This window comes from Pollachius pollachius, assembly GCF_949987615.1.
Source record: "Pollachius pollachius genome assembly, chromosome: 1".
Lineage (NCBI taxonomy): Eukaryota > Metazoa > Chordata > Actinopteri > Gadiformes > Gadidae > Pollachius > Pollachius pollachius.
This window is the reverse complement of record NC_136934.1, coordinates 26,955,267-26,969,392: the sequence shown is the minus strand read 5'-3', so window position 1 is coordinate 26,969,392 and position 14,126 is coordinate 26,955,267. Positions and strand designations below refer to the sequence as shown.

General features: G+C 46.0%; 1 long non-coding RNA gene across 1 annotated transcript; it reads left to right on the top strand.

Annotated features, from left to right (window-relative positions):
- The first annotated feature begins 10,232 nt into the window (after window positions 1-10,232).
- On the top strand, window positions 10,233-11,724 carry LOC307087141. The gene is made up of 3 exons (XR_013812479.1): window positions 10,233-10,325; window positions 10,800-11,007; window positions 11,235-11,724. It is a non-coding gene; the product is annotated as an uncharacterized lncRNA (long non-coding RNA).
- Window positions 11,725-14,126: the final 2,402 nt, after the last annotated feature.

Sequence of the window (14,126 nt, the reverse complement as noted above, 5' to 3'; positions counted from 1 at the left end):
GGGTCGGGGGCATGATGAGGCGGACGTGCTGCCCCAGCTGCGGCGGGGAAAGTCCCTGAAGGAACGTGTAACCCGCCTTAGCTCTAATTGTTGCTTTTTAAAACTAAGAGATACAGATATTTTATCAGTGCATTAATTAACTCGTGGACTAGTAAAACAGAAGTCTAGATCGCTCTAGGAGAAAGGGGTACTGGCAAATGCATTGAGTGACAGAGTAAGGAATTGACACGACAAACAGGTAAGTTTTAAGTGTGTTATATTGTTTTAAATAAAGAAATAAAATAAAAATAAAATGTTTACAGTGTCAACACACACATGAGATATCGACCACAGTTTTCAATAAATTCAGTCTCTGAATTTATCACAGTCTCTGTTTTGGGTAGCTCGCCACGACCACTGAGGTCCCTTCTACCTTACAGAACAGGAGGAAATCCTCAGCAGAAGAAGTAGTCGTTGTGTAGATCTCAAACCCAGGAATCCATAACAAAGAAAAAAAACCCGGCCAGAGGCTCAACTTCACATACACACACACACTCCGGGTACAAGGAAGAATACACGGCTCGTCTGTCCAGATTCCGGTTCTCCTCCGTCTCCGTCACAAACACACGGTCCGCTTCCAACCACGGCAAAAGAAAAAGACTTCGCTCTCTGCGCCGACGATATAAAGTTAATTCAGACTTTGGAATATCTGTCTTTCACAAAAACGGTAATATCTGCAGCCGAAGCTTAGCATGCAGCCACCTCGACGACGGTCCGGCAGAGAGGGAGAAAAAAAAACAACACGCCTGCACGTACACCCTGACGGCGTCTGATTGGTTACTCCGCTTCACATCGCGCGAACTCCTCATGTCACCTGAATCTTTTACACTTCCAGAAAGGCACATTCGCCACACTTGAAATAAACAAAACATTCTTTTTAAAACAGATGTAAATAAACTTGCGTATATTAATCTTTTAAATCTATTTATTGACATATTTATGATTTTATCATAAATCCTATTTATTCATTTTATGTAAGATTATTTTAAATCAAACTATTTATTTATTTCTGTCACATTTATTTATTTATCATTTATTAATTTATTGATCTAATCAATTAACTGATAGCTGGACTAGGATAAGGGCCTAGTAACCTGGGTTACACCCTCCCCTTCTAAAGGTGTGTATGTCCCATTACACCCACATGACTATGAATTGGCCTTGGGGTTACTTGGAGGATTGTCTGCATAGCCAGGGTTCTGGAGTGCATCGGCAAAAGCAAGGTTGAGGCCTTGGAAGAGGGACTGGACTATAGACAGCAAGGGATTTCCCCGTTGACCATACTGTAGTCGTTCAGGTTGTTCTCTACGCCTCTGGGAACGTCTGGGAACACTGTCACCCTCACTCTCTCCCACGATGACTGGAGAGGTTCCTCTTCCAGATGTCCCAGCTGCAGTTCCCTCATTGGTCCTGTCCACTGACACATCCTCACAAGTATTATTGACAGAGCATCCTTCATCCTTGCTGCTGTCAATGAATGACAGGTCTGAGAAAACAGGAAGACTTTCATCCATAATGTTTGGTTCTGAGGGAGACTCCGACATGCTCGGCTGAACAGGTAAGGTCTCATCCTCCTGTCTTGAAATGTCAAAGGGGGTGTCCTGAGAGTTTCCAAACAGAGCTCTTCTCACTTTGGGGGGATCAGTTTCTCTGTGCCTTGAGGTGACCTCAGCCTCTGGAACAACAACTGCTGAGGTTCCTTTCCATCCAGAACAGCTTGGCTCATTTGAGGTGTCATCCCTGAAAACTGAAGGTTTCTCTGACTTGGATGGAATGATCTCCACAGGCATCCACTGTACTGTCCCTCTTTCAGGTGTACGTCTCTTTCCTCTGTCTCGTTTTTCCATGATTAATGTCTCTGTCCTTTCTTCCAGGTCGACAGGAGCAGGAAACCAACCAGCTGAAGACGAGGTGGGTTGTTTTGTCTCTCCAAGATGTCTCTCCTTAGCAGGTGCTGTCTCTGGCCGGGTCAAAAGTCTTGTTTCAATGAAGTCAGAATTCAATGTCTCTCCAGGTAAGTAGTAGTAGTAGTCACTGCCTTCTGACTCTGAGTTTTCATCTGCCACCTCAGAATCGGCTGCGGCTTCCATTCTCAACTGTCTCCTTGTTCTAGGTTTGCCGATAGTCTGCTTCAGAGGTTGCTCGGGCTCAGCCACAGGTAAGAACCCACACGGCAGTAAGAGGTCACGGTGTAAGGTGCGAAGTGGTCCATCTTTTCCCTCTGGTTTGACAGAGTACACAGGTAGGTCACCAGCACGTCTGACCACTACGTGAATGTCTGGTTCCCATTTGTCGGCCAACTTGTGTTTCCCTCTTATCCGAACATTCCTCACAAGGACTCGATCTCCTGCCTCAAGTGTGGACTCGACGACTCTCTTGTCAAACCGTTGTTTGTTGCGCTCAGCTGTCTTTGAGGCATTTTCAGTGGCAACTCGGTAGCTTTCCTCTAGGCGGCCCTTTAAGTCATGCACATACTGGGAATGTGACTTGGGTTCACAGCTGGAAGGGAGACCGAACGCCAAATCAACTGGGAGCCGGGGTTGCCTGCCGAACATTAGTTCGTAGGGACTGAATCCGGTCACGTCATTCCGCGTGCAGTTATAGGCGTGCACCAGAGGCTTGACAAATTCTCGCCAGCAAGACTTGTCTTTATTTTCCAGAGTGCCCAACATCTGGAGGAGGGTCCTATTGAATCTCTCCACTGGATTCCCCCGGGGGTGGTAAGGGGTAGTCCTGACCTTTTGGATGCCAGCGATGGAGCACAGTTCTTTGATGGTGCGAGATTCAAAATCTGGACCCTGGTCACTCAGAAGTTTTTCCGGAAATCCATAATGCACCAGGAAGTTTTCCCATAAGCACTTAGCCACAGTCTGCGCTTTCTGGTTTCGAGTTGGTATCGCGACTGCGTACTTCGTGAAATGGTCTGTCAGTACCAGTATATCTTTTGTGTTGCTCCGATCAGGCTCCACCGAGAGAAAATCCATGCAGACCAGCTCCAAAGGCCTGTTGGCCTTGATGTTACACAGAGGAGCTGCTCTTTCGTTTGGAGTCTTTCGGCGCACACAACGTTCACACCTCTTGATCTTCTGCTCGACACATGCGGACATTCTAGGCCAATAGAATCGTGACCTCACGAGGTCGAGGGTCCGCTCTATGCCTAGATGGCCTAGATCATCATGTAGTCCTCTCAGTGCTGTGGCTCTGAGTTCAGTTGGTAGAACGAGCTGGTGTGTTACTCGTCCATGTTCTTGTCGCGTTCTGTACAACACTCCACCTCTCAACTCTAGACGCTTCCATTCTCGGAGCCACAAAACAAGTTCTGGAAGCTCTTGTCTCAAGGTGGGTGAGGGCATGTCTCCAGACTCCTTGTGCTCAATGACCACTCTGAGATCAGGGTCGGCCTGTTGCTTTGCTCTCATCTCCTCTTCAGTCCAATGACCAATCACAGGGAGTCCATGATCCTCTTCCCGCTGGAAACCACTGGGCAGAGCATCGGAATGGACGGTGAGAGACTCGACCAGTGCGACTGATGGACATGTGGAGTTTTTGTGAGACCACTCAACATCATGCCTCTCACATATGGCCTTCACTGCATCTGGGAGAACAACATCTGGACTCTCCTGATCCTTCAGGTAATGTAGAGTGAACTGTTGGATCCTTTCACGCTCTTTCCTTGACACAGCATCATCCAGGAGCTCCCCATGTGGTCGACGAGAGAGTCCGTCTGCATCCTGATTCTGAGTTCCTGCTCTATATTGGAGCTTGAAGTTGAATGTCGATAGAGCTGATAACCACCTGTAACTCGTGGCATCCAACTTCGCGGAAGTCAGGATGTAAGTTAAGGGATTACTGTCGGTGACGACAGTGAAGTCGGTACCGTACAAGTAATCACTAAACTTAGCAGTGACAGCCCACTTTAGCGCGAGGAATTCCAATTTGTGAGCAGGGTATTTCGCCTCACTCTTTGTCAAACCTCTGCTTGCAAAAGCGATAGCCCTCATCCGTCCATCTTGTTCTTGATACAAAGCCGCACCAAGCCCTGTCGTGCTCGCGTCAGTGTGAAGGACGTATGGGAGTTTGGGGTCTGCAAATCCCAAAACAGGTGCGGTGGTGAGCTTGTCAATGATCTCTTCGAACGCTCTCTGACATTCTGGAGTCCACCTCTTCCCAAAGGATTCCTTCGGATGGAAGTACAGGTGAGTTTTTCCTCTTCCTTGACTGTGTTTCCTGAGAGGTGGGTACCCTGCTGTGAGGTCATTTAGAGGTTTGGTGATCTTTGAGTAGTTCCTCACAAACCGTCTATAGTACCCAGAAAAACCCAGGAAAGAGCGCAGCTGTTTGAGGTTCTCAGGTACTGGCCAGGTCTTTAAGGCTTCAATCTTCTGCGGATCTGTCTCAACTCCGTGCTGGGAGACAATATGACCAAGATACTTAACGGAGGTTTGGAAAAACATACATTTTTCTGATGACAATTTTAAACCATACTCTTTAAGTCGGTTGAGGACCTGTAGCAATCTTGACTCATGTTGCTCCAAGGTATCCGAGAAGATTATGAGATCATCGATGAAGACCAGCGCCTCCTTGCGGTTGAGATCTCCTACACATCTCTCCATCAATCGCTGAAACGTACTCGGCGCGTTGGTAACCCCCTGGGGCATCCTATTAAATTCCCAGAAACCCAGGGGGCACACAAACGCAGTCTTCTGTTTATCAGCCTCTTCCATTTCGACTTGGTAATAGCCCGATTTTAAATCGAGGACTGAGAACCATTTCGAGCCAGTCAAGAGGGAGAACACTTCCTCTAAGTTTGGTAGAGCGTATGCGTCTCTTATGGTCTGTGAGTTGAGTTTCCGGAAGTCGATGCACAACCTCACAGAGCCATTTTTCTTCCGCACGACAACGATGGGGGATGCGAAGGGGGACTCGGACTCACGTATGACACCAGAATCTAGCAGCTCTTGAAGATGTTTCTTAACTGCATCTACATCGTGTGGATGGATGGGTCTGGGTCGGTGCTTGAAAGGAGTGTTGTCGCTCAGCTTGATGTGATGCTTTACTTTGTTGGTATGACCAAAGTCGATGTCGTGCTGAGAGAAAACCTCAGGCATGCTATTGAGCAGCCCTGTGACTCGCTCTTTCCACTCCGGTGGTAACGGGGAATCCCCAAAATCAAACTCCATCTTTTTGGTTTCAGGAGCGGTCAAGTCAGCGGAGGGATCCTTTCCCATCACCTGTTGAACGGCGTGAATTTCAGCCAACACTGTCCTCGGAGGGATGGTGACGTCATGTTGGGTCTCATTCCTCAGCAGGATTGACATCGAGCAAGGGCGCTTGACAGGTAAGGTGCACAGGGAGCTAGCAACCAGCAATCCGCCAGGAAGGGACGACAATGATGCGGCCTCTACAACTGCCCACTTGTCCTGGTGAGCACCACTCATGTGGACCTGCCCTTCCACAACGGCTGTGCTGCCCGCTGGCACCACTTCGGGGGTGTTACTTCGCGCCTTGATCAGCCCAAGAGCTCCAGTACTTGCTTGCTTTTTCCGTACTTCAAGGATTTTCAAAACCACTCTGTAGCCAGGAAGGAATGACTGAGGGCGACAATCATGCCTTTCAACATAGCTGGAATAGAGGACGTCTAATGAATTGGTGCCGATGAGGATTTGGGGCACACTGCTCACATCGGGGACAACCAACACTAACGTAGGGACTTCAGTCTCTTTTCCCAAAAACTCCTCTGGAAACAACAGGTTGAGTTCTACGTACCCAAGGTAAGGCACGGCCTGTCCATTGGCTCCCTCTACTTGCAGCTCCACATCCAAAAGGTCGTCCAAGGATTTCAAGGAATGATGGGACAGGTGAGTCTGGAAAAAGGACAGCGGGATAGTGGTCACCTGAGATCCCGTATCTAGCAGGCAATTAACTTTGTGGCCTTCAATAGTGACTTGAGCAGTGCACTTTGTTCCAACTAGCTTGGGCGGCAGTATGGTGGAGGTGGTGTTAGCATTACCACACTTGCTAGCCACTTGCTTTGTTTTTCTAGGGCGTTTGGTTGATCTTTTAGTCCCTGTTTGCCCTGCAACAGGGGCTTCTAGTAGTTTAACTGCTGGATGTTAGTGCTGCCATTTTGCTGATCCCATTGCCGTTGTCTCTCTCTAAGCAGCTGTCTCTTTCCCTCGACAAGGAGGGGATTGGGTTCTCTCTCACAGTTGACTGCCAGGTGAGCGTCTCCACCGCAGCGGAAACAGTACCATGGGCGGGGCCTATTGTTTGCTGATGGCCCTGAACTGGACTGTTCACTCACTCTCTTGTTGGGCGACTGGTGTCGAGCTGTCATGGAGAAGTCTCTTGAGAATGCAGGCGATGGTATCTGATGACTCTGAACTTGGGGTGGATTCACCTGTGCTTGAAGAAAGGCAAGCTGATGTTTCAATGCTTTAATCTCTGTTGCTTCTAGGTGATCGCTTTTAGCTTCCTGAGTTGCTTCCCTCATATCTGCTACCTGTGCTTGAATGTCAGTAATTTGTCTTTTCAATGTGCTGATTTCAGTTGTGTCAGGATAGTTGACTTTGGTTCTACGTGGGGTTGTAGTCTGCATGACAGCAACCTGGGCTTGTATCTCGTTAAGCTGTTTCTTTAAGACATCAGTATCAGTTACTTCTTTCTCAGGGGTAGCACAACTGTATGCAGCTAACTGTTGTGATGCAGCTCTGAACTTTGGGACAGCAGGACTTGGCTTGTGTAGTCCAAGGTGTTTTTTCATACGGTTATGTTTACTTGCCTGTCTGTCTTCTTCTGTTCTGATCAGAAGCACCAGTTCAGCAAACGAAGGCGGTGCATTTGTTTTCCGCTCCAACTGGAGATCGGCGATCAAGCCATCATTCCAGCAGCCTCGACAGAACTGCTTCAGGAGGTAGCGGTTTCGTTCACTCTCTGCGATACCACCCCGTTTGACCACAGCACTCAGAGCTACTTGCAAGCGATTCAGATAATCAGAAGGCTTCTCGTCGTTGTTCTGCAGTGTCCCCATAAACTTAGCCAACAGCTCATCTCCATCCTCTACAGAGCCATAGACTGAATCAAGTAGCTGAAGATACACTGATGGCAAAGCTTGAGGGCTGACATGCCTGATAACATCAGTAGCTGGAGGCAATAAGCTGTCCAAGATCTTGCGTGTTCTGTGCAGGTCAGACATGGAGGGATCTGTCAAGAATAAATCAACATTTGCTCTCCAAGTATCAAAGTCAAGTTCACTGTTCGGACGAGGAAACTTCCCAGAGAAAGGTCTGAGGCGAAATGAAGAGTGCATGGGAGACATAGCTTCATTAGCTCGCATGACATGTTCAACAACGACCCGTTGTACAGCAGCAGGATTAACATCACTCATGGTAAGTACTGAATGTGTCACTGCAGCACTGTCACCATTACCACTGGCTTTGATGGACTGTGACGCTGGGTGTTGAGTGTTCAAGTTAGCAGCCATGCTAGGCGATGGAGCGGCTGTCAAGCCAGCAGGCTGCCACTGACCATTCACACTGGTAGGTAAGGACATCACCTGTGGACTCGGAGTAGCCGCCTCGGGCCTTGGCAGAGCTGGTGTTGATGCTGCTCGGGCATCACCTCTCGATCCACGCTGATCACGACTGGGTGGAGGAGATGGTGGGAACACAGCTGGTAAGTTCCTGATTATCTCAGGTGAGACAGATCCGAGCAGAAAAGAGGGCTGTTGCATGACCTGTGGTGGCGCTTTAATATTTCCAATCTCCTGACCAGTTGCATCAGATGTGTTTAACTGAGAGTCTTCGACTGGTTCAGTGTCAGCGGGGAGGTTCACAACTTTGCCTGCACTCATCTTCATCAGTTCCTCTTTAAGTACACTTTCAAATGACTTCCCACTTTTATCAGCTATGGCTTGCAGTTCCTCAAGATACCCCTTGGTGGCGCTGCTGCTAGCAGTGCTAGTGTAAACACTATCTAAGGAGAGCACCTTAAAGGTAACATTTGCATTAGCTGAGCTCTGATACTCTTTTGGCAATATAGGTCTAAATGTGTGCATTGCAGAGCTATTTGCAAATTCCACAATGGAGCAGAGATGATACTCTGATTTTGGATCATCAACGACTAGTACTCTGTTAATAGAGCCATAGTGTTTCAGGTGGCTCTCAAGCTCCTCATCTACTTCAGTTTGAGTTAACCCAATAACAATAACTGAGTTACGAACATTTATCTTTTCATCTTTCACTATATCCATTGTACTATACTGTTGCTTACCCTTTTACTCGTGTCACTCAATAATACTCCACTTTCTCCTGGCTAGCTCGCCAAGTTCTGTAACCCGCCTTAGCTCTAATTGTTGCTTTTTAAAACTAAGAGATACAGATATTTTATCAGTGCATTAATTAACTCGTGGACTAGTAAAACAGAAGTCTAGATCGCTCTAGGAGAAAGGGGTACTGGCAAATGCATTGAGTGACAGAGTAAGGAATTGACACGACAAACAGGTAAGTTTTAAGTGTGTTATATTGTTTTAAATAAAGAAATAAAATAAAAATAAAATGTTTACAGTGTCAACACACACATGAGATATCGACCACAGTTTTCAATAAATTCAGTCTCTGAATTTATCACAGTCTCTGTTTTGGGTAGCTCGCCACGACCACTGAGGTCCCTTCTACCTTACAGAACAGGAGGAAATCCTCAGCAGAAGAAGTAGTCGTTGTGTAGATCTCAAACCCAGGAATCCATAACAAAGAAAAAAAACCCGGCCAGAGGCTCAACTTCACATACACACACACACTCCGGGTACAAGGAAGAATACACGGCTCGTCTGTCCAGATTCCGGTTCTCCTCCGTCTCCGTCACAAACACACGGTCCGCTTCCAACCACGGCAAAAGAAAAAGACTTCGCTCTCTGCGCCGACGATATAAAGTTAATTCAGACTTTGGAATATCTGTCTTTCACAAAAACGGTAATATCTGCAGCCGAAGCTTAGCATGCAGCCACCTCGACGACGGTCCGGCAGAGAGGGAGAAAAAAAAACAACACGCCTGCACGTACACCCTGACGGCGTCTGATTGGTTACTCCGCTTCACATCGCGCGAACTCCTCATGTCACCTGAATCTTTTACACTTCCAGAAAGGCACATTCGCCACACTTGAAATAAACAAAACATTCTTTTTAAAACAGATGTAAATAAACTTGCGTATATTAATCTTTTAAATCTATTTATTGACTGCCCGAAACGCCTCTCCAACGCCCGGATCAAGGCCCGGAGGTCCCGTTGGTCCTCTGGGGCCAGGTCCAGGAGCGCCTGCACCGCCGTCCCCTCCAGCGCCAGGGCTAGGTGGACGACCGCCTCCCCGGCACCCCAGCCGTTGTGCCACTCAACAAGCCGGAACTGCGTAAGGTACGGCTCAAGCTGCGTTGCCCCGGAGAACTTCGGCAGCTTCACTGCCGTCCTTGCCACCAGGGGGCGGTTGACCGCTGCCATTTCTCTGTCCGTGGGCCGCTGCGCTCCCACAACGCAGGGTGCGTCGGCGTCAGTTGGGGCTTCCATGGGCTCGACCGTCAATCCCAATCCTTTATCCGCGTGCGCAGGCCAATCCCACATCTGACACCAATGTGGCGAGCAGCACGGGAAGGACGAGACGGGAGCCCAGGATGAACAATTATGCAGTTCCGTGCCCCATACACCGCACGACTACGGACTGCCTTTATTAACGAACCGAACGTAACAGAAACACGGGACACCTGACCAACACACACAACACTCTCACTAATGGTCCCGATCACACTACACATCACACAACAATGGAACAACACACAATTAACACACATCATCCCGAGAAATTAGCCCCAACAACAGAACAAATCAACAAAACCCCCTTTGTCAACTGACTACCCCAACTCCCAGAATCCCCGCGGCTCCGGAACATGGCGCCCACACCCGTGGTCGCCACAGTACTATCATAATGTAGGTGTTACTCCTTCTAACTATCTTTACAGTGCATAGGCCTACTTGCTATGTTGAATGAATGATTGAAATACTTTTTTTTGCGAGAATAGTACAGCAAATACAACCTCTTCAGCACTAAAGGCCCTGTATACGGGTCCTTTAGCACAAAAAGCCTTGGGCTTGTTTCAATTGTGGTCATGTATGTTATGTTACAGGAGCTGCAGAAAATCCATTCACAGGGGCAGGAGTATCACAAGGTCCATCAGAGATGGCTCAATATTCTCCCGGTCTCACATGTCATTATCATCATGGATGAAAATTATGCACAGGTTGGTTGCTCTCTCTCTCCCTTTCACTTCAGTTCAAATGGCTTTGTAGGCATGATTTAACACTACATATTTTGACAAGTCAAACATTTATCTCTTATGCTCTCTCTCAAGATGCATAAATGTGTTTTGTTGCGCAATAATAATGGCCAGTGAGAGCTGATTAAATCAACATTGGCTTTTTCTTGCATCTTAGTTAATTTCATTTTATCTTCAAGACTATTCCAATCAGGCTGACCTGATACTGTACATGCAGATACCATGATGTGCGTCTTAATATAAATAGCCAAATGCATACACACATACTACATAGTCAATCCAAAAAATCCAAGAAATCACACATGTTCATCCATCCCAACATGTACAACATGCACAATGGCTATCGTAGGCACCAAGCTAACTATAATTACCCCTCCCTGACTCCAAAACTCTCCCATCCTTGTTGCTAATACGTAGTTGTCCTCTTTTTTGGGTCAGTTTGTCACAGGGTTTGAGGAGAAGACATGTGGATATGCTAGAGGATGGAGTATGTGGGAGCAGCAAATCACTGACTAGGGTGACTACACTTCTACGTGAAATTTGCTGTGCAGCAGTCAGACGACTGGAGAGAAGAAGGGAAATGCGAATTGGAGGGAGAAGAGCTTTCGTAGCGATAGATGAGAGCATGTTCAGACACAAAAGAAAGGTAAGCTTGTATTTTGTTCGTAAAATGTCAATTTCTGTTTTGTGTTGTACGGTGCAGTATTAAGTAGCTGTTAAAACAATGACAATAGGTTTTAAAGAAATGAAAGGACTAGTTCACTCAAAAACATCTACAATCTATAAAGCACCAAAGTGATTGCGACTTTAACATTCTCAAATGTTGCATTTAAGTTGGACTGCCTTTAAGCATGACATTTTGTTTATTTTCAGTATGGACTTGGACGATTTGCAAAGACCTGGCGACGTCGCTCATGGGTCTTTGGGATGATGGAAGTCAGGCGGTCCCGTAGACGCCCTGTTTTACAACTGGTTGAAAATCGATCCAGGAGGAGATTGCTCCCAATCATTAGAAAATATGTTAGACCTGGAAGTGAAATCATTAGTGATTGCTGGCGTTCCTACAACCGGTTGTCCCATGACGGCTACATACACTACCAGGTAAATCACCAGAGGTATTTTGTCCACCCTGGGACTGGTGCTCATACACAACACATTGAAAGGGCATGGCGGACTTATAAGGAGGACATCTTCAGGTACAGGGGGAACCTGACAGAGAAGGCCTTGAAGATGAACTTAAGGTTCATTGAGTGGAACCACTGGCTCGGGAAAGAGCATAGGAAGGGCATTCTTGGACGCTTATTTAAAGACATAAGAGCATTTTACAAAGTGTAACCAGTGATGATGTACTGTACTGCGTTGTGTTCACCTCTGTTGTCGTTTTCCGATTGAATTAAACACTAGTTAAGTTGTTAAGTTAAGTTTACTTTATTGTTCCCGCAGGGAAATTTGTATATTCTTTATGGTGCAAAGGCTCAAAGGCTTTCTTTTATTGTACAGCTTCTACTTACCGTACTCTATAAATTGTAGACTTTCCTGGTCTTACCTGGTAAGATTGCAGAACATATTCAAAAAGCAGATTTATTCCAAAGGATATTGTAAGAACATGGTAATAGTACAGAAACAAACAAGGCTTTACTTGATAATGTTTTGGAATGTATGTGGCACAAGTTCCTGATTACTGGGTAAGTACCTGGGGAAGTATGAATTATTGCCAGGTAACACTGACACGGTATACCGTACCTGTAATACCATTAGTAATTACCAGGAAAGTATAGGTAATATCATTGAAACAAACCACGCTTCCTTTTACAGTACAGTTCCACCTTCCTTACAGGGTAACTACTGGGTAATTAGAAAGTAATTACTTAGTAAATAGTTTCAAGTTATCAAGTAAATACTGGGTAATTACCAGGTAAATATCAGAGTCATTACTTCCCTCACTGTCAATACACAGGTTGATTGGTAATACATAATCTATAATTCCTGGATAAATACCCGGTAGTTTTCAGTATATATCTAGTAAATACTGGGTAACTTGTTGGTATTTACCAGTTAAATATCAGGTAACTACCAGGTAAATAAGTGGTAGTTACCAGGTAAATATGCAATCATTTGAGTAAATACCTGGTAAGTACCAGGTAAATATATAAGTTATTATCACCCTAACAAAGTCACATATAGACACATTCAGTGGGTTTATTGTCTACAATATGCAATTGCAGGATATCTACCAGGTTATTATTGGGTAAATACCTGGTAGATGTCAGGAAAATATCTAGTAAATATCAGGTAACTTGTTGGTATTTACCAGATAAATGTGTAATGTAAATACTGGGTAATTACCTGGTAAGTACTTGGTAATTACAAGGCAATTACATTTAATTACCTGGATATTACTTAGTAAATACATCTTATTACCAGGTAATTAGCTGGTAATTACCGGACTGTAAAAGGAAGGGTTACCGATTATTATATTATTTATTTTTATGGTGAAATGGTTACAAATACATTTGTTCTGAAAGCTATTACAGGCTCTTTGTTACGCTACGTCCTGCTACGCGGTCCAAAACCCCCATATAGTGGCCGCTGGTGGCTTCTGGTCCTCATCCCATCGACGCACCTGCCGGTAATATGCTAATCATCGTACCCTACTTCAGTTGGGGATTTCCAGTCTGCCGGCGCCAGTTCGTCGTTTACTGCTACAAGTTAGTATCGCCCTACCAGCTCTTGTTCCAGTCTTGCCCCGATTCCTTGCTCCCTTAGTAATCCCCTCTCCCCCTCTGTAGTTCTCCTTTTGCCTACCTGCCTACCCGTTATCGGACCCTCGCCTGCCTGACTATCCGTCCATCGCTGAGCCCTTGCCTACCCGATCGCCCGCCTGGCACCAGACCCCCCACCTGCCTGACTACCCGCATTGCTTGTACCAATAAATCCCGTTGCCCTCGCCCTGTCTCCGCCTCCCTGTGTCCAGCACTTGGGTCTCCGCGTTCTGTTCCTTAACACTCTTAAGTTAAGCTCTTAAATGTATGGTTTTTGTTTAACATCTGGAAGAGCAAAGCAATAAAATGTTTAAATTATAATTTTGTTTTTTTTGTGAGTTGATGTGAATGTAACAGGTTGTGTTAAATGGGCATATGATATCGTCTCATATCGATCGCAGTCCACTGAATCGAATCGAAATCGTACCGCGGCAGACTTTTGATATCGGCAAATATCGTATAATTGTCCAATGAATCGATTTAATATTGTATCATGATGAAACCAGAGATTTACACCCATGTTTTGGACGTGGTGCTTTAGGATGGCCCACCTTTGTGTGGAGGCAGAGAATAGTGTAAATTTCTTTGTAAGTAGCCAGTGAGCCAGCAAGTGCATCTGTAGAACTTTTTGCTGCCACCGCAACAACAGGATTTAGTATGTTTAGAGTATGTGCTCCGCATGGGACAAGTAAAGCTCTTGGATTTTTTTTCCGAAGTCTGGCTTGGACACCTTTGATCTTTCCCTTCATATTTGCGCCGTTGTCGTAAGACTTTCCCCGGCAGTCTTCAAAGGGATGGTTGAACTCTTCTAGTCTCTTCAGAATAAGGTTGGAGAGGCTTTCTCCCGTGGATGATTCAACCTCAAGGAACCCCATGAAATGTTCTTTTATTTTTGGGGTGTCAGTGTCATCTACTGCAACCATTCTAACTTTAACCGGTAACTGTTCTACGTGACTGAGGTCTGGGGTGCAATCCAAAATAATGGAATAGTATTTGGCCTGCT